Source organism: Adelges cooleyi, unplaced genomic scaffold, assembly GCF_023614345.1.
Source record: "Adelges cooleyi isolate 19-005CV unplaced genomic scaffold, UGA_ACOO_1.1 ACOO_flye_CR_arks_rails_tigmint_CR_PRNA_446, whole genome shotgun sequence".
Taxonomy (NCBI): Eukaryota; Metazoa; Arthropoda; class Insecta; order Hemiptera; family Adelgidae; genus Adelges; species Adelges cooleyi.
Genome location: NW_026096129.1, coordinates 567,274 through 588,030, shown reverse-complemented (window position 1 = coordinate 588,030; position 20,757 = coordinate 567,274).

The window sequence follows — 20,757 nt, the reverse complement described above, 5'->3', positions numbered from 1 at the left end:
TAAAATATTGATCTTTTAAATTTGTGCTCGTACACAGCCGAGAGCAGGCTATATGGATAATATATATATATATGTATAAACCTATATATATTATTTTTTTTACCGTGTACTCACGCACACACGAGAAGGCAGCACGCCTAAGTACGCGTACATACCTCCTACTTACAAGTTTTGTGCACACACAAGTCACAACACAACACACCACAGCACAGCACAGCACAGCAAAAAAAAAAATCCTACACACGATATTAAAATATAGTGTATAACATGTCGACGGTATACACAAAATATAATATCGAGTGTTTTGATGATTAGGAGGTTCGTTTTTGGGGGGGAGGGGAGGGTTTGGGATACTTAAGACCATCAAACTTAAAAACGACCGTGATCGGGTTAGGTATTAGGTTTATAATGATAATGTACTCTCCCCATCCCTCCCGAGCACTTTGTGGGTCTTGATAATGTTTTGTTGTTTTAAATAGAATTTTTATTTTCCATTTGCAAGTATATTATTATAGTTTTACACACAAAATACATTGATCATCCCCTCTTCTTTGACTTACCCTCAACTGTATATAGCTGAGCTGAAATGATGTACCTTTAGCTGTAGATGTAGCAATCTGTACAGGAATACCGCGTTAACAGTTGTAAAGGAAGTATTTATATTTAAACAAGTACTTGAATACTTTAAAAAAAATAATAATACCCATTCTCGACAAGAGGACAAATATTAGACATTTTTAATGGTTATATTCTACCCGCTTTGGAGCGATTGTTTTAGTTTGTTTATTGATGTCCAAAGTCTTCTTCAGTCGCATACAATTAATCTTGTGAACGCAACGCTTAAGTTCAGCTCGGGCAGTAAGTTTTAAATTAATTTTGGATTTAGCTGCTCCTTTGTTATTCCACCAATTCTGATACTTGAGTTCGCCTTCTGGTTGTTCTCGTCCGTTATTAATCTATCTATCAGTTTTATGTAACGTACTTAATCATAATAAATAGTTCAAATTTTGCAGCTATTTATTATGCTGTTAAATACGTTTGAACGACAAACTTAGAATGCAAATGGGTTGAGATAGTACAGTAATATATATCAGCTGTTTACGAAGAACAAATGTTGATATTTTAATACAATGTAATAAACTTTTTTGTTTTTTTAATCATTTTTCATTTAAGTTTAATGTATTATTTAAATAGATACACAATGATAGTATATCACGAGTGATTTGTTAATATTTAGATGTAAAATATTTGTGTTTATTCGTTGAAAAATACACATACATAATATAATCTTTACATACATCTCTCATAAAACATTATAATATTATTTTTTATCATTCAACCGGATGGGACTTGTTTTAATGTTATATCGGTTTGTATAAATTTTGTAAAGGCCTAAGTACGGCCAATTGGAACGGTTTTATGTATATTATGGCGTTTTTTTTTTTTTTTAATAATTATTATGTTCTTATATGCCCAACAATAATATTATACAGCTCGTTTTTATAGTATAACTTCAACTGTACATACACCCAGGTAGTACATACACTACAAACAAAGTCTTTATAGGTTTTTTTTTTTTTTGAAAACGTACCGCACAAACCGCACACAACGGATAATATATTTTTGTCTTGTGAATACAAGTGTCGTTCCGGCGTTTATGTGCAAACTCTGGTTGTACAACATAATGAAAACTTTGACTTTGTGAACCTAAGATAAAAAAACCGTTTAACTTACCCAAGGGGCACGCGCACGACAATACGGGCAACGTTAATATCGACGAAATTAATTTACAAACGACTGTTTTTAGTTTTAAATAATATTTTTTAATATTTCAACAGCGATCAATTGGAAACGTTGTTCAACCATAAAAACGTCGCCTTGGCGTTTCTCACCAAACTTGCTTACATCCTTTCTATACCTATACTTCTGTTTGCTGCTGCTATTTGTCTTGCAACCGACTCTTTAGCCAAACCCATAATATCTTCTTTCCTATATGTACTCCTACATTCCATTTGATAAGTTAATTTCTTAACAATTGCCCTGACCTCTTACTTGATTGCACCTTACCGGCACCGACCTTCTGTTTAATTCCCCGGTAGTATTAAAGGCGGCCAAATATAACACATATATATTATATTGTAGACTACCTGTATACCGATTATACTAGGTCAAATACAGATCCCCGAACGTCTGGTAAAATATTTTGATTGGGTAAACATATATTATACATGTAATACAACATGCCTACCCGTGTGTATGTATGTACAACTTGAACGCGCACTTTAATTGAACGACGCACGTCGGTAAACTTTGTACATATTGTTTGAAAGAAACAAATTTCCTTAATGGAAAGTTTTTTACATTGATCTTGTGTAGGTATGATGTATGAGCAGAGCTTTCCACCCGGCTGCATAGGTTCTAAATAATTGCACAAACATTTATACTACGGTAAATAATAATAAGTGTGCACACTAAGTAGTTTGTACAGGTATAATACAACATCAGCATTCGTGCATAGGTGCAAGTGTAACAAATAATAATAATGAAAATACACACAAGATACCGTGTAACGCGGTTTGAGCAGTACATCAAGTTTGTTTATTTTTTTCTAATGATGTGATTACAGCAGTTTGGATTCGCCAACTGTGTAAGTCACTGCAACATTTTGAAATCTTATTCAGCAAGCATAATACTATATACCTATATATACTCAACCTAAACCATACTTAGTACATGGCGTTCTTGGGTATAGACTTAGAATATGGTTTGGACCACCAGGCACAAAGTCGACCCCTTTGTTAGTTATCAACTTCTGGTTCTGTAGATGTTAGACAACTTATTAGTACACGAGACATCCGGAGCAAAGTTTAATAACTTGTACAAGTTGTACTATGTGTTTTGTATAATAATAATAATAATTTGTATTTATCTAGACATTATCCTTTATGGTATATACTCGCATAAAGTACCCCTCGAACAAATCCATACTATACTACACTAGGTATATAGACGGTTCTATCTGTTTGTTTAGCGTTTTAGCCACTGTACACATTTGATATTCTAATTGACCATTAGACGTTGGTAATGCGATAGCCAAATTGTATTTATATATATATGTGTGTGTGTGTATAATGGCTTAAGTACTGCTGTACCCTCTATTGCTGCCAGCGGTTTTGTTCCGGTTGTATATATATATAGGAAACTTCCAATACAGCTCTGGTATAGGAGTATTATTTTATAGCGTTGTATACAATACCTATTGAAGAAAATAATGCCTTCAAAACAGTATCGGGGATCATTTACACTGACTGTTTAATATATATATATATATATATATATATATATACATATGACTCTAATGCATAGTTTATTAAATAATTAAACCGACTACGTACACACACAGAGAATACAATATGAACTTTTGACAGTGTAAACAACCGTCTCCTTGTCTTTGATGGTCGGTTCGAAAAAATATCTATTTTATTATACCAAGCGGACTATATTGTAACAATATAATATGAAAACCGATAGCCATTGTACACAAACTACCCATGACGTCACATGGTTGAAAATGAAATCAGTGTGACCACACATTTGGAGCGTATTGGACGACATATTTGCATAATGACGTCACAGATTAGAATAATAATTAAAAAGCGATGATCAGTAGAGAGTTAATCTCAACTATTATCTTATACTATGTTTTCTGACAAATGTACGGGGCTCTGATCCTTATTTGGAACATTTTTTTTTTTTTATGAAAATAACAGCCTCTTTTAAACATTTATTTTGTTTGTTTGACAAATAAAAACCCCCATTAATTATGGCCTACTGGGAATTAACGTCCAAGGTCAGTCGAGAGCCTTTGCAGAGGGCTGGTCAGGGCAGGGGAGGTGCCATAAGATTTCAGCATCCTGCGGGCTATCAGGTGTTGTTTACCGTACAAATCCCAAAGTGTTATTCCTTCAGGTCTCGGAATCCATCGCCTTCTTTGATGTCATAATAGTAAAAAAAAAAAATGGCTATTACTGTCTAAATACAATCTGAATATTCTCTATTGTTTACACAACGCTTAGGCCCCAAAAATCAACAAGTCGACGCTGAAAAACCATTTCTTCAATATCAATGTAAATTTCAAGTTAAACACAATACAAGTGATAGGGTTGTTGTATGGTTGAAAAATTATTATCAAAATTGAGCTGCCCAATCAACGACTGTGAAAGTATGAAAAAGGTTAATTAAAAAAAATGACTAACACCTTTTAATAGACACTGCTTGTCTTATTCTTCAAACCGACCGGTTTAGCAGTTGAAGAACTGTGCCAAGATAATATTATGTTTTTCAATTCTGAAGGACACGGTTTTTGAATTTTCACCTATATTCTACACAAATGTTTAATTAATAATAATTATCGTTGACTTGTTTACTTACATTTCATTTTCATTAAAAAAAAAAAACGGATAAAATTTCAAGCTATTATTTGTAAAAAAAAAATAATAATTATCGCATCCATTGATACCCGTCTGTTTATTAAGGAGTTAGGTATAGGCAATTTTTTGCAAAATCTTAAATTTAAAGCTTAAATAATAATTGTAATGTGTAATTGGTGTTAGATTAGAAATAATAATCCTTTTTAGGCAGTTCATTTATTTTTCGGACTATCGCAGCGTCTATAAATATATGTTTTTTTTTAATCTAAACAACCTTTTAGAGTAAAAAAACCCCTATTATAAAAATTGTAGATGAGTACTTTTTCTGTGTTTCGGTGGGACACCAATTTTTGGATAGTTGGAGCTTTGGGGATGGAACAAATTTACACAAACGGACAAAATTACTATTTTGGTGCTATTATCATGGACTGGTCGTCCCCTTAATGCGGCACTGTAAGTGTATGTAGACATAGCCTAGTGGGTAGGTAGCTTATAGGTATTCCATAGGTATACACACAGTATACTTGAACAATTATATTGGGGGGTCCTACTGCATTATACTGTACAGGCGCTACCACCGTGATGAAACTTGAATATTATAATACATAACATTATCGTGGCGTTGTTTCATTAGAGACTCTTTTGTGCGAGCATTTGAACCAACAAAATATAAAAAAAATAAAATATAAAAAACTTCCTAATGCGCGCTTGCCAGATGCAATAACCGGCACACCACACCTGTATTTGTGTAGTTCGCCGCACGGTCTCCGCCGCCATTCATCAATTTTTTTTTTTTTTTTACTCTGGTCTCATTACCTTTGGGTGTACCTACTGCGTGAATACCGCATAGTTAGATAGAATTTGTGTTTTTACCTCTACACAAAAACGTTATGAATATTGTAAAAAAAAAAAAAAAAAAAAATGTGTATATATTATACACGGATCGGTAGCCACACAGAGGTCTACGTGTCGCATCGTAACTGTATATTATATTATATTATGACAATATTACAGTACACTAGTATATTATTATATACTATTGTATTAGGCGCAATAATAGCAATAATAATAATAATTTGTCGTTTAACACCAGCGAGCACGTGCCTTTTCTAACCGTGGGGGGGTGCGAGAACAATACCCCGGTGGTCGACACACAAAATATGCCAAAGGGACGGTTTTCGGTACAAGTGAACGCAGGGCCTGTATAACGCTTATAATATACCGTATAAGCCGTTTACTTTTGCCAGTACTTTCAATGTACATGTCATACATACATACATACATATATTGTACACGATGAAGTGCGTAGGATTTAGGGGAATTACACATGTGGGGGCCGACAGCAGGCAACTCAAAAATTGTATAATATAAAATATTCAAATATCGTCGGCGAGCAATAGGCTAATGATAAAACCATTTTACAACACACTGGTGTTGCCAAAAAGTAATATTGTTTATAAAAAAAAGTACATCCAGCACAGCGAGGGGGAAGGGGAGAACTCTGATCTAAAGTCCTAAGGGTTGGGTGGAAAAAAGAGAAATAAATTAAAAGTTTCCACCCCTTCCGGGCAGGTAAAAGGGTTTTATTTATTTATTTATTACAATAATGACGCCCCTTGGGGCAACAGTACAGACACGTTTTAACAACAAGTTAATTAATTAGTACAAATAAATACTAGGAAAGAAAAAAACCACAAACAGATTCAAGCTGAGTAACTCGAAACAAGCAAGCGTAAGTCAGAAATAATTCAAATTAAACTCAGGACAAACGAGAAACCCATTTAATAAATGAAAAAATACATGCTGTACCATCATATAGTCTTCTAGTGGCAAGAGAGTTAAACAATTGTACACCGATTAAACATCATTCTGGGCATTATCAGCTGTAACAAATGTATGTCTTTAAAACTTTCAACACTTATCTGAATTTATGCTTAAACTATTTAATCTATCCCAAATTATCCAGTTCATCTTGGAGTAATTTACAATGGCCAACTGAATTAACTGGTAAATAGAGTTTAAGATCATCAGCAAATAATACGAATTCGCAATGTTTTTAAAAACCGTAGATACCTCGTTAATAAATAACAGGAATAACAATGGGGATAGGTGACGATCATGATGGTAGTTAGGCTGGTAGATGATCAAAATAAAATTCTGTATCCCAGTTACTACCATTGGATGGGAAAATGTATGTTTTGTAGTATCTTTGTATGCGATAATGCAATTTTACTGTGAAACCCTTCGACCAGCTCCCGGGATGACCCGTATGATTTCAATTGAAACCATCCTGGACACACACCTTATCACAAACAAGTACACTATAATGTTGTAGTGCGACTGGCTATAATCGCGGTTGTTGTGGTACCGCTACAGAACTATTTTCGTCGAGTTTGCTGTTGGGTGTAATTATTGTTTGATGATAATCACGTTGGCGACGATTTAAGGTTAAATTATTCTAATTATTGCTGCAGAAGCTCAGAATTTTGCACACAATGACCACGTTTGCGGCCCAAAAGAGATACTCAGACACACCGAACAGACCGGTGCAATCTTCGGGTACACGGCAACCCTGAAGCGTTATGGGTCGACGGACAGCATGGCAGCGTGGTCACACAACAAGAAAGAGAGAGCGGGTTACGCTTTGAGAAAATTTGCCGAACCTAACGAACAGAAGCCCCCGGAGTATATTTGCCGGCAAAAGCTAAACGAAGCCTTATGCAGAGATGACCTTGCCTTTGAGTGTCCGCAAGCACAAGACGAGTGTTCGCAGTTTCAGAAACCGACAGACGCCTCCAGAATGGAACAGATGCGTCGCAAAATCCAGGTGCATTAAAAAAAAACAATTCACATTTGGTTAAGTTTGAAATGTTTGGAACACATTCATGTTGGGTGAATCAAACAAAAAGCTAAAAGATCTTAAGGAAAGAAGGGCAAACTCACTCTTACTCAAATCATTTTAATACACATATCTTCTTCTTCATCTTCGCTTTACACTCCTAACTACGTGGGTTTGACCAACCTAGTCCTACACCTCTATGACCTCGACCTCCTACATCTCGTTCAATCACTTCAGCTATCCACATATCACTCCTTATTCTGTCCATCCATCTTTTTTTCGGTCTTCCTCTTCCCATCTTTCCCTCTACATTTATCTTCATACCATCTCTCACTGCCTTTGCCTCATCCCTTCTCATAACGTCATGACCGAACCATCTAAAATTATTCTTATTCATTTTCCCCACAATTGATACAATTCCTAGGCTCCCCCTTATGCATTAATTTCTTATTCTAACTTCTTCTAGTCACTCCACTCTTCTTAGCATTCATTTTAATACATTTATAATTCAAGTAAATCGTGTTTATTATTATAGCGAAACGAAAATTGCCTTCCTTCAACATATTCCTAACCCATCTCAATGTTAATTCTCTCCCATCGTTTCTGCTATTGGCGCGTCTTCCAAACTATGCCTCGCGTCCATACAATGCTGTCTAACTTAGTCAGTAGCCACTCAACGCATCTAATTGATTCCTTTATTATCTTGCATCCGCATGCAAAGTTGCTCTACTCTGTTGGCCGCTTGCTCTCCAAGCAAAACCGTTTTTGTACATCCTTCAATTTTCCCCACATTGACATCTGCCATAGCTCTGTGATTTTCTTTATAGTCTTTATAGTCATCCACCAACAGTTCATCGTGCTCATCCCTGATGCACTCTGCTCGTTATTTTCAAGCAATTATCAGTGATATGGTTTTAGGACCAAGAAAAACAACTCAAATGTTGGCGGCTGAAGGAAGAGCGCAGGAATATCAAGAAGTCGATCACCAGAGAGTACAACCAACTGAACGAAAAAATGTCGTCCCTCAAAGAAGAAAGTCTAAGGGCGCTCGCTTGTGGCGGTAGCGATTCCGCGTCTATTGGCGATTGTGTCGACCAGAATTTGAACGAGCTGACGGCATTTTTCGAGTGCCACGTGTCGCAGCCCATATGTCCCAAATCCACAGAATCTCTGAAAAGGAAAACCATGATTTTAGAACGTTTGAGCAAATTATTACATCATAACTCTGTTCAAATGGACGATTGGGTGAACGCGTTAGTGTCCGCAGAAATCGACTAGCTAATATGATAATACATGCAAGATGACGGTCACACAAGTTGTTGATCGTCAACCCAATCGTCAACATTTTATAGGAGCGTTGTTAGGTGTATTCATTCGTTCAAACAGTGTGCAACTTTAGTTTTCCGATCCGGTGGTAGTATAATAATTATTATATTGGTTGTGGCTAATCGTACCGATGATGGTTTCTATTGAAACGTTTGGACAAATTGGGTTAGGTTAGGTCAGCTAGTAATGGCGCCGGTTGGAGGAAAACAATTGACAAAAATGTCATTATAAAGCTTAAAACGTTGAAGCGTTAATATATTTTTTCAACGGCTATTCTTCAAGTTATGAACAATCCTATACTTATATTCAAATCCCATAATTGATCGATTGTCGAGGTTAACCGAGTATCGACTTTTGATATCACTGATTCCTTATCGGTTATCGCTTATCATTGATTTCTTATCAGTTTTTCCTTATCAATCAACATTTTCGCCTAAATGATAACAATACAAATTCGTGTGTTTATAATTAAAATATTCATAATAAAATTGAATTTATTAAAGATTCAGACCACGGATAAGGTATTAATACATTTGGCAGCTGTCGTTGGTGGGTAAGGGTGATAAACACTGGCAATAATCATGTTTGTTTCGATTTTATTTTTTTCCACCGTTCGACCGACGCAAAGTGTAATGATAACAATTATCGTTGCCAATATAATAACATAATCATTGTTGTCCTATCCTATTATAGGTACAGACTACATTGTACCAATATGTGTGTATGGTCGCGCAAACACACTAGACACGATGATAATAGTACCTAATATTAAAATAGTACAAACACGTTGATTCGCCGTTAAATTTGGATATATATTATGGATATTATTATATCATTGTTGTTGTTGTGTGTAACAAAGGTAGGTAGGTAGGTAGGTAGGTGGTACTATATACGGTAATGTGTCGGCCAGGGGAATATTAGTGTTGTATATAGGTAACCCGCTGGTGTTTTGTGTACTTGTGCGCCGTTGTACTTTTCAAACGGATGTTCTTTGCCAAACATCAATATTTGTCAGCAATAAACCAGAAACGAACCGCCCCTCGCTCGCCTCACCCTCGCACATTGCAGTGGCAAAGTATGGCAGCGCCGTGTGTGCATGTGCGGGCGAGGCAAAAATAATGCGCCGAATTACCCTACGACCCACCCCTAACCCACCCCTCTGCCGCCAACAGGGGTGGATGGGTGGTTGATTCTTTAACCGGGAAATACGTCTTTTAAAGGGCCGCCGAAATGTGAAAAAAATTAGGTTTTGCAAAGACATAAAAATTTCAAAAACGAATAAATTTCCTAGCGCTACTTCTCCAGTGGCAACGGTGTAGGTATTCGATGAATAATTATTGTGTGACAAGCACAAAGCATATTATAATAATTGAGCTTATACTTACTTTAGGAATCAGCCGTTTATTCTGTATAATATTTTATTAATTATGGATTTTCAAAAATGGTATATTAAATTACACAAATTGATAACACTATCAGACATTTCTTTATCGAGCCGGTTTTGTCATGTGTTTGTTAATTACAGTGTTGCCATTTGTAAAGATTTGTTTGGAGTAAAATGTATTACAAAAAATGTATTACCGAAAGAGTACATATAACAATAATTAACTAATGTAACTTACCTACTCGAGTAGAATATAGAATTAATATATATATATATAACTATAACATTATATAACGCCCAACGATGCAATCAAACGGCCGAACGACAGTGTGACCACTTTAAGCGAAAAAATAAATCCTTTTTCGTGTAGGTCGTTATAGACCGCACACACTTTGATAATCCTCATCGACGACGGATAAATTCGAATTTCATATACGATGTGACGGTATTACAACCGAAACAAATATGGAAAACATTCACCAGAGAAATGTAGTTTCGCGTCGTTGCGGTCACACTGCAGCTAGTCTTTTCGAATACTTCAAGATATTTGACTTAAACGGTCACCCCGGGTGTGTACACATCCGACTTGTTTGCCTACGTTAATATTATACATCCGCCCGCGGTTCCTAAACCAACTGGCCATATCTTTATCTGTATATATATATATATATATATATTAAATGAATGTGTATTATTAGAGCCGTCCCCTTAACTGCGCCGTGTGTATTTTATTACCCATAACGCGCGCCATTGACTCGATTTATTGAGGTTATTAATTATTATTATTACACAGGTACAAACCGTGTATGCAACCTTGTATCTGTGCCGCCCCCCGGGGAATTGGGTCTGAAAATTGGTGTCAATATTGTCATTTCTCATTAATTAAGGCCGCGCGGTTTATGTCAATACTTCTTGTTAAACGATCGGTTGCTATAGTATTATGTCGGTAACGGGCAAACCCCAATGGGGAGAGCTGTTTTAATACCAATTGCCATTTGTCGGCTCGGCTGGCTAATGATAATATTTGGAAAATAATAATTGACAGATTAGATTCGACAAATACTGTTTATAGAAAATAGCGAGCATAGCGTGGATATGGATTCAGTTAGAAAAACTAGTCACTATATACTCTGTCTATGACTTGATTTGATCAACAAGACCATCTTTCCCAAAAATGTCTGGTCATAAAAAATGTGTTTTATCAAAGCCAAGCCCCCCCCCCAAAAAAAAAAAAAATTACACTAGGTAAGGTAAATTTGCACAGGAAATTGATAGTCCGAAAAAAATTATGCAATTGATTGGCTTGTGAATGATACTAGCAAACATAATATTATATTATTTGTTGAAGAAGATGAACCAATCTAGGGGGGCGTGGACAAGTTTTCAACGGTCAATTACACAATAATAATATTATGGCATGTTTTTTTTTTCCATTCATTTTTATCGAACCCCACCGGACTATGTATTGTGTTATACACGTTCATTTACCGTACCCATCCCATTACACACAATAATAATATGTATCCCGCCCACCTATACCTCCTATAAGGTTACTATTAGAAGAGCCGTTTATCATCAATCGGTGGTAGGCGCCAAATCTCTTAATCCGGACCCGTGAAAAACTCAGCAGTACTATATGTAAACAAAAAAAAAAGGGGTCATCCCCTGTGAAAAAAAAAAAGAAATCCATGCTTACATCTTTGTATACCATACATCATGTATAAATATATAATATTTTGTATTGTTGTTGTCTTGTGTACCGAATACTAGCTGATAAACAATTAGCTGTCAATTATTGTTCAAGTTAAATAGTAGTATTAAATCCAGGTATACATAAATTGTATAACTCCGAATTTTTAAAATATGTACATACTTTTGTTGATAAATTAAAAATAGAAAACACCGAATGATTACTTGTATTTGCTTTCTACACAATAATTTACAAAAAGCTCGTTTATTTTATTTTATTTTTTCTAAATTAAATTACATTGAGGTAATTCACTTTTACAATGAACGACACATGTTATATATGTTATACATATATTTGATTTACTTAATAAACAAGAGATAATATAACCGGTTATTGTTTTTTTAGACTGGTAGATGCCACTTTAGATTCCTCGCTTGTACACATTTAATAACAATTGCTAATAACTTGAAAAATACAACACTTATATTAGTTTATTTTAACACGAGTCGACGACCACAATTAATGGACGTGCCCTGTTTCACTGTTTCTATTTAAAAAAAAAAAGTAGAGTCTTATTAAGTACAGTCTTGAGATTAACATATCATCTAATAGTCCCAACGAGTATCGCTCATAATCACTTTTCTTTTTTTTTTATCTTTTTGAAACAGTGTACACCTACCTGTGATTTAGATTTAAGTAAAATTGTAAAAAAACGTTATCCTACATAGGTAAAACTACCCCTTATAAACACTGTACTATATTATGGTGTCGAACTGTGTATTTCCTCTGAAAGCGTTTTCGCTCTAATAACAATTATAACGACATTTCGTTCGCTCTGTATGTGCATATATATATATATATAGTTCAGTGGCTGTTTGGGTTGTCGTTGTTGTCTTTGTGACTCAATGTCCATATACAGTAATAATAATGATAATATGTAAGAACAGCAAAACGCGGGAGAGCACATGCACAGCAAGTCGCACAGCTGCTATATTATGTCTTGGGTGCCATATATATATATATATATATTATATAGCTGGAGCACTATATAACGAGACACGACAATAACAACAACAACAACAGCAACCCCCTTATGGCACGTACCAACCACATATATAGGTAAGGGCAAAAAAAAAAGCAATATATAGGTATAAGGAGAGGGCTGGCGATGGGGATGAGACACTTTGGGCCGTGCAGTTGTTATTGCAACTTCCGATATATCCTTCATAATATGTATAACTTGTATTAGCTTATACTTACATACAGGGTGATCCGCGTATGATACAACAAGGCGCAGGGCCAGTGGTAAAAACCCAGAAATTTTACCCAAAGGGGAAAAAAATAAGCAAATTTTTAACTTGCACTTCTTTAAGTAACAAATAGTATAAAAAAAAAAAAAACGGTATCATTACACTTAACAAGGTCCTCTTCTTAACTTGTTTCATTCCACTCCCCGTGTGCGTTGCTTGTGCTTGGCAAAAAAAGAGGGGGCGAACACCAGAGTTAAGTTAGACGGGCCACGCGTTTACATGGAAGTCGTGGGGTGGTGACTTAACAACGTACACAGACACATATTGTACACAGGGAGAGTGTTTGCAAACATTCGTGCAATTGCTCTAAATGCATGCATGTATATTGTGTATATGTATATATATATATTGTACAAAGGTATATAACCGGCACAAAACACACTCATATAATGGGCGTTTGTGTGTGTTTTTTTTTTTTTTTTTACCACCGACAGAGCACCTGGTACACGCGAATAACGTCAAAACGTTTCGCCCTACTTATTTGTCCTGTACCGTTGTTCCCGTAGGAACATCCCGGATCGATCCAGATGATATACACAATAGTAAAACCCTAAGAAAAAAAACACACACAATGATATATACCTAAACGGTCAAACGGTGTGATTCACTCGCACACTGTCGCACATATAACGGCTACAATATGCACAATGAATTTGTAGATAATATTGCAATAATGGGCAAACGGTAAACACACATAACACAACACTATATACTATAATACATAATAGGTAATAATAATAATTATTAGTATAATATACCTTGTACGTTGTAGCGCCGTACAATATTGGATTTGGCAATTTATCGTTTTTCTGTCGATAAAACGGTCTGTTACAAATTTATTATATGCAGTATGATAACAACAATAACCATAGGCACGATTAGAGAGAGACAGCTTAAAAGATTATTAGCGTCCTCAATAAGTACCCTCTCTTATTGTGTATCCATTAAAACCTCTGTTTATGAAAATGTTTAATTTAATTTTAAAAAAAATATACTACTTACAAAGTCGACAACGGTATTTCTTAATAATTCACTATCGTTTATCAATTTCAGGTGGTTCTCACACTTGCCGTGTTAGTTGTACATGTTTACAAATAAACACTCTACTTAGGGTTTCCATAGGGCTGGACAGACTAGCAAGTTTGTCTATTTTATTTGCAGAACATCAAAGCGTAAAACTCTTGTTTAAATTACCTGTAATTTGTTTAATTATTGTATTAATTTTCATTTATATTTTGTTATAAACCTAATAAATATGACAGCTAAAATTTACATCTGCACACAATTTGATAGTTCTTGTTATAAAAACCTAATACTAGATATTTTTAAAACGATAAACAACATTTTTCACACCAAAAAAAAAAGAAATTGTCACTTTTTATGTAGGTAATATTTTTCATAATTAAAAATCATCTCGAGATAGGAATTTTTAATTTTATTTCTATATTGACTGTTTTGTTTACATCAAAAAACCGACAAGCATTGCAGTCATATACCTACTCAAGTTTGATAGTTTTTAAGTAACTATATGTATTTAAAAAAGAAAGCGGGATAAGGGTAACAACGGTCTAACATAACTTATGTAATAACCTAACCTAAATAACAATCCCATTAAACATACAATGTCTTTGTACAATATGTGTGTACTGATAATATTTTATTTTTACCATAATTTGTATGTTTTTTAGAGATTATTATTAATTCCTATCGTTTTGCAAGTATTTTTTAGTGACTGATATTATCTTGCTAGCTTTAGGGATAATAGCAGTCATAAGGAAGTAAAAAAAAATACATATATATTTTACTTAATTTTAAAAATCTGAAACTTACATACATATTACCTGACAGCTTTATAGTTCCAATTCAATAAATAAGGACATTTTTGGACTTTTAGTCCCAAAGATATTCTAATTCACGTTTAGGTAGCCGCTATTCCCCCAACTTTCCCTAATATTCATTTTGAACACACATTTGCTCATGTTATACCTAATCTATATTAGATAATATTCAAATTTTAATCTCCTTTATTATTTTCTATATGAATAATTTTTTCCAAACAGCGTGTCGACCAGTAAAAATTTCCAGAAAATTATTTTTAATTTAAAAAAATATATCATATCATTTCATATCATTGCTATCTGTTGATTGCTCGTAACCGAGATAAAAAATAACGTTATGTTTAATTTAATACCGTTTTAATCGCATCTTAGACTTTGGCATACTCTTCCACCATCAGATGTATTATATTGTATTGTGTTTTGATGTATTGACTAGCGTTAGCCAACATTTTTAACAATAATATAATATAATTTCTAATGCAAACACAACAATTTCGAAAACATAAATGGCATTGATTTTTTTTAAATTTATTTTCGTTACAACAGTTCTAATTACTACTATATACACTGTCAATGACATAGGTATACTTTTAGTTTGATAGGTATAGTTAACCACTTATGTGTTCTCTAATAGCCGGACGACTAAGATAGATAAGACCAAGTAGAAAATAAATACACAAAACCAAACATTAGTGGTACTAGATTAGAGTTAAGAGATGTTCCAGCTGGATGCTTGAGGTGAGGTAAGATATTAGAGATAAAACATTCGATATTAGAAAGTACCGGGGTCCTCATTTTAGCACACTCGAAACGGTGGTCGGTGTACAGCGAAGGAAAGGGCACAAAGGGTTAAAAATCAACGCCCTTTTTTTTTGGAACGCCCGTTAAGTACCCGTGTAAGTATGTATAATATTATGATGCACCTAGGTAGGTGTTCGCTCGCTTACCGATTATGATATTATTATTATTATTATGCTATTTATTAAAAGGGAAAGGCGATTCGGTACGGTTTAAACGAGGTCACTTTTGGGTCGGCCGTCGCGGTTTTCATATTTATATATTATTATATATTGTAATAATCTCTCGGTCGTTAACTGCAGTTTGATACGGTACTTACGTGTACTTAGATGCATGCAATTTACCTTTGGAGGGGAGAGGTGGGGTTGATCCTATTTCATACCCCCACATAAAGGTCGAGCACAGAAGGTTTATAATAATAATATCGGTGGTGTGTTTCATTCGCGCGCGGTGTGTGTATATACCTATATATTATGTTTAACACGTGTCCGTGGCTATGTGTGTATAGCTATATATTATACACCTTTTGTATACTATATATTAGTGAGTATAAACCCGCAGTATTACACTATGGATTATACACACCACCACACTATTTACACCCCTGTGCACGGTCAATTAGGCGATTTAACAGCACCGTTATGCGGTAGGTACGTACATTGTGTTAATTTTGTTTTTTTTTTTTTTATGAATTAATACAGCATCTATATATTATATTTTTTTATATTATCATGTATCTACTAACATCAGCGGTTGACAGAAATATGATAATAAATTTAGTTTAAAGCGACCTAAACGTACCTAGGCACAACTAGAGAGGGAGACTTAAGGGATATTATCACCCCCCCTCCCCTATTTTAAAAATAATCTATATCTAATGATTAAACGTTATGTTTATGAAAACTTTATGAAATTTTAAAAAACTTTTTACAAAGTTGACAGCAGTATATCTTATTAATTCAGTATCATTTATCAATTTCAGGTGGTTACTTACACTTGCCACATAAGTTGTGCATCTTGAAAAATAAACACTCTAATTAAGTTTTCAATGGGGCAAGACAGACTTGCAGGTTTCTCAATTTTATCTATTGAAACAGTTATGACAAATTTAATTGATTTAACATAAACATAGTTAGGTATAGATACATTTGCAGAACATCAAAGTGTATAATTGCTCAAAAAAATACTATTGACTTTATTAATTTTAATTTAAATACCTACCTGGAAAATGCAGAGCTTAAGCACTCTTCAATTTTTTTTTTTTTATTGAAATTGCGCCTATGCGCATACAAGTACACATTAAAATGTATACAGAGTAATCAAATGATTACTTTTTAGTGATTTTTTTCTGTAAAATATCATTTAAATTAAAAAAAAAAAAACAATATCAACCGAAACATATTAAATCATCAAACCTATTTCACGGTTTCGAGTCCACCGGGCAGGATATAATGAGAATGTTTAATTATCGCCAATGTACACAGTAGCTATTTCCTAGTAAACAACATTTTTTTTTTTTGTTGACACTCGTTAGTTTTAATTAGTCCAAAGGGGTAGGTCGGGCATAACAAACCCAGAGCTCATGCGGAATACGGTTAATCACCTAGTGGTAACCGGTGGCGGATCATCCCCGAAGGGAGGGTGGCACAAAGAGGATATTTACACATCCCCCACCCCCTGCGTCCGCTTAGCAAACACTTCTTTTGAAGTATATTCAACGTGCAATCGCCAAATACAACCGTATACATGCAATATAAATGTGGCGTTTTTGTTTTTTTCTCATTAAAAAAATATACACATAGTATAGCATAGGTTTGTATTATAATATGGAAAGTAATTTTTTCTTCTATATCCAGCAGTTAAAATTATAGTAATGAAAATAAAATGATTGTTGAAATTTATTGTTGTGTAAAGATATAATTTTAGGAGAATCGGCCATGTGGTAGCAAAGTTATAATTACAGTTATTATTAACCCGCCACAGATGTTAAAAAAAAAAAAACCAAACACAGTCCTCGACGAGTTGGCGAAAGACTCAAAAAGCAGAATTAATTTAACATTATAATATTTTGGTTATTTTTTTATAGCTATTTTATTATAAATATACAATTTTGATTTCTAAACAATGTTTGTTCATTTTTTAACAGTCGTCACTTTCTTAGACTGATATTAAAGTATTTAATGCTCCACAGCAACATTATATTATTATAGTTTGAAAAATAGTATTTTTGGAATATCGGAAAATTACTACTAAGCAACGTTACAGATTTCATCTAAATCATAGTCCCTTCTCTGCCTATAGAAGGAGTGGAAACTCTGTATGTATTTATTTAGGTGAAGTTTTAGGACTTGAGGTCTGAAAATTCGATTATTTTCATTAATTTGTTAATTATACGATATACGGTGGACAACTATGGCAATAAATCATTACAGACAGATGATCGATATTCAGCCTAATGATAAAAATACATTTTCAAGCACATTATTGACATAACGCGCAACGCTTTTATCTATATCTGTACTTCTACCATTACAGAAGCGTTTATTTCAATGTGATTCAATCACTTTTCAGACCTTTGACGTCCCCCACCCCCTTCCAATATGATGCGTTCCCGCAAAATGTAGTGTTTGAGTGATTTAGTGGCTTTTTCCAAAAACATGATCCCGGCGTGAAGTGTGAACTAATACTAAAATTTACTGCAATTTTTTTGTAATTTATTTCCAATATGCCATCTTACTTGCACTGTGTACTAAGTAATTTTTGCCTGGCGGAAAATTGTTTTATATTTTTTAAATCCTGAATACTTGCTCTACAATATACCTATGCATTGGCATGATGGTAAAAACGGGTAAATGCAGAGTAACACCCTAGAAAATCAATAAAACATGGGAAATATCTCATACTGTTTCACCACCACTCGAGGTCAGGTCGTTTGCTTATCTCTCGTGTACCGAGTGCACCGTACCGATTATTATTCAACAATGTATTACAGTGGCCGGCTTCTATTTAGGTGGCACAATATTAGGCGGCGGTATTATAACATGTATTATTATCAATTATTATTATTATTATATACGGTCGGTTATTCGTTATGGGTGGCCACCGCGGCGGTTTAACGCGTGTTTGGGTTCACACTCTATATTATATATAATATTATCATTATAATACTCTGTGATCTACTCTTTAGCACTAATCTGCAGTACGGTTTCACAGTCATGGATCCTGGCCTCATTGTGTAAACCAGAAACGACGGCATCCGTCAACCGCACACACACACACACACACCCTCGGTGCTCCACTAGCTGCGATATCCGTATATATTATATATACATATATACTAATATGATATAAATTATGTAGGTGAGCCTTCTTTTGACGATAAGGAGACTAATCACGGCCGTGTTGTAAATACAAGGAGTTTGTGACCGTTGATAAGGGCACACAAGGCACTACTGCTGGGGCTCTGTATCTCTCTGTCTCTCTCTCTCTCATCCATCATCCCGGTATAGCGCACCCCGGTTCCCGCATAATGTGTGTTCGGTCGCCTCCCCTCAACGCATATAGTTATAATATATATATATATATATATTATAGGTAGAAAAGGGGCTGCGCTTCCCCAATGTTTACCCGATGATTCACATTATCTCGTCGGCTCACCAAACACACACACACGCGTGATTAGGTGGTAGGTGGGGGTGGGGTGTGTGAGTACACATAGCAATGATAACGAAACTAAAAAACCGAAAAATAAAATTGGTAAAAACAAAAAAAGAACTACCCTCCCCTAACGACCCGTCTTCCCCTCCCCACCGACCCGATTCGGAACGATACAATGTACAGCGATAATAATTTTTTTTTTACCGTACCTGCGGGGATTAAAGGCCTGACGACCCTTTTTTTTTTTCTGCATTTTTTACTTTAATATTTTTGCACATTCGTCGATTCGGGCGCGCGAAAAAGACAAAAATATCGCAATATGAGTGGGGGCAAATATAACATGGGCGACATTTGTAACGTTCAAAAAAATTAATTTAAAAAAATGAAATATGTGCCGAAACAGTGCTCCTCTTTACGGTTGTATTGCTCGTGTTTGCACTGCTGCGCGGCAGATTTATCAAGGCTTAGCGCTTTGGCAAAAAAGTTGCGTTAAAAGCATTTTGAATTTGGGGGATTTTTTTTTTTTGTTGAAAAAAAAAAATTATGGTTGCATTTTTTAGCTTCGGTGCGATAGCTGAAAAGGTAATTGTATCATTACAATGATGTGTCATAGTTTGGGTTTGTGTTAGATAAAAGTTAGACCAATAGTAAATCTGGAATGGGGCTATAACATATACAATTTCCTCCAAAAACAATTAGTCATCATTCACCAATGAATACAACAATAGTCTATCCTTCGAAATAAATCGAAGAAGATGTGCCGAATCCCTAAAGAATTGGAAACATCTAAGAATCGGGAAAATTCGAATGCCATGTACTTATTTTATAGTAAAACTATAATTTAGCCTAATTTATTACCTTTTAATGGGTTGATACAGTTATAAAATATTAATTTTAATTTAGCCACAGGAATTTTAAAAAAATTGGGCCTTTCTTATAATCAAAACTTTTAAAATTGAAAGTTCATATTTATTTAATGAAAAAAAAACCCTTGTTCTATGTATGAAAATATGTAACATTTTTATTTTAAATCATGCACAATATTATACTAACGTTCTTAAAAAGGAAGTGTCGTATAGAAAACAATATAAATTTGAGAATATTACAACGCTTAAAAGTAGTTATCATAATATTTTACTTTGTAGGACTTTTTTTAAATCACAGTTGTACTATACACTGTTGATCTATAAAAAAACACTTATTAGGCCCTTTTTAAAATAAAATAATTTTTTTTATTACAGTATGCATACTGGGCCGATTTTCCACCGCAATATCAAATAAAAAATTAGTAAATACATTTTTTTAAGAAAAAACCCATTTTGTAAAAAAAAACTTATTGGTCCCTTGTTTTTATACAAGTGTCCCAATTACCAAATGGAACTGGATAATTATTATCCAAGAAGACAAATACTTTTATTTTATATATGCATTTTATTTTTTTAATTGTAAATGTGACACATTGAAAAATCCCACCCCTTGCAAAAA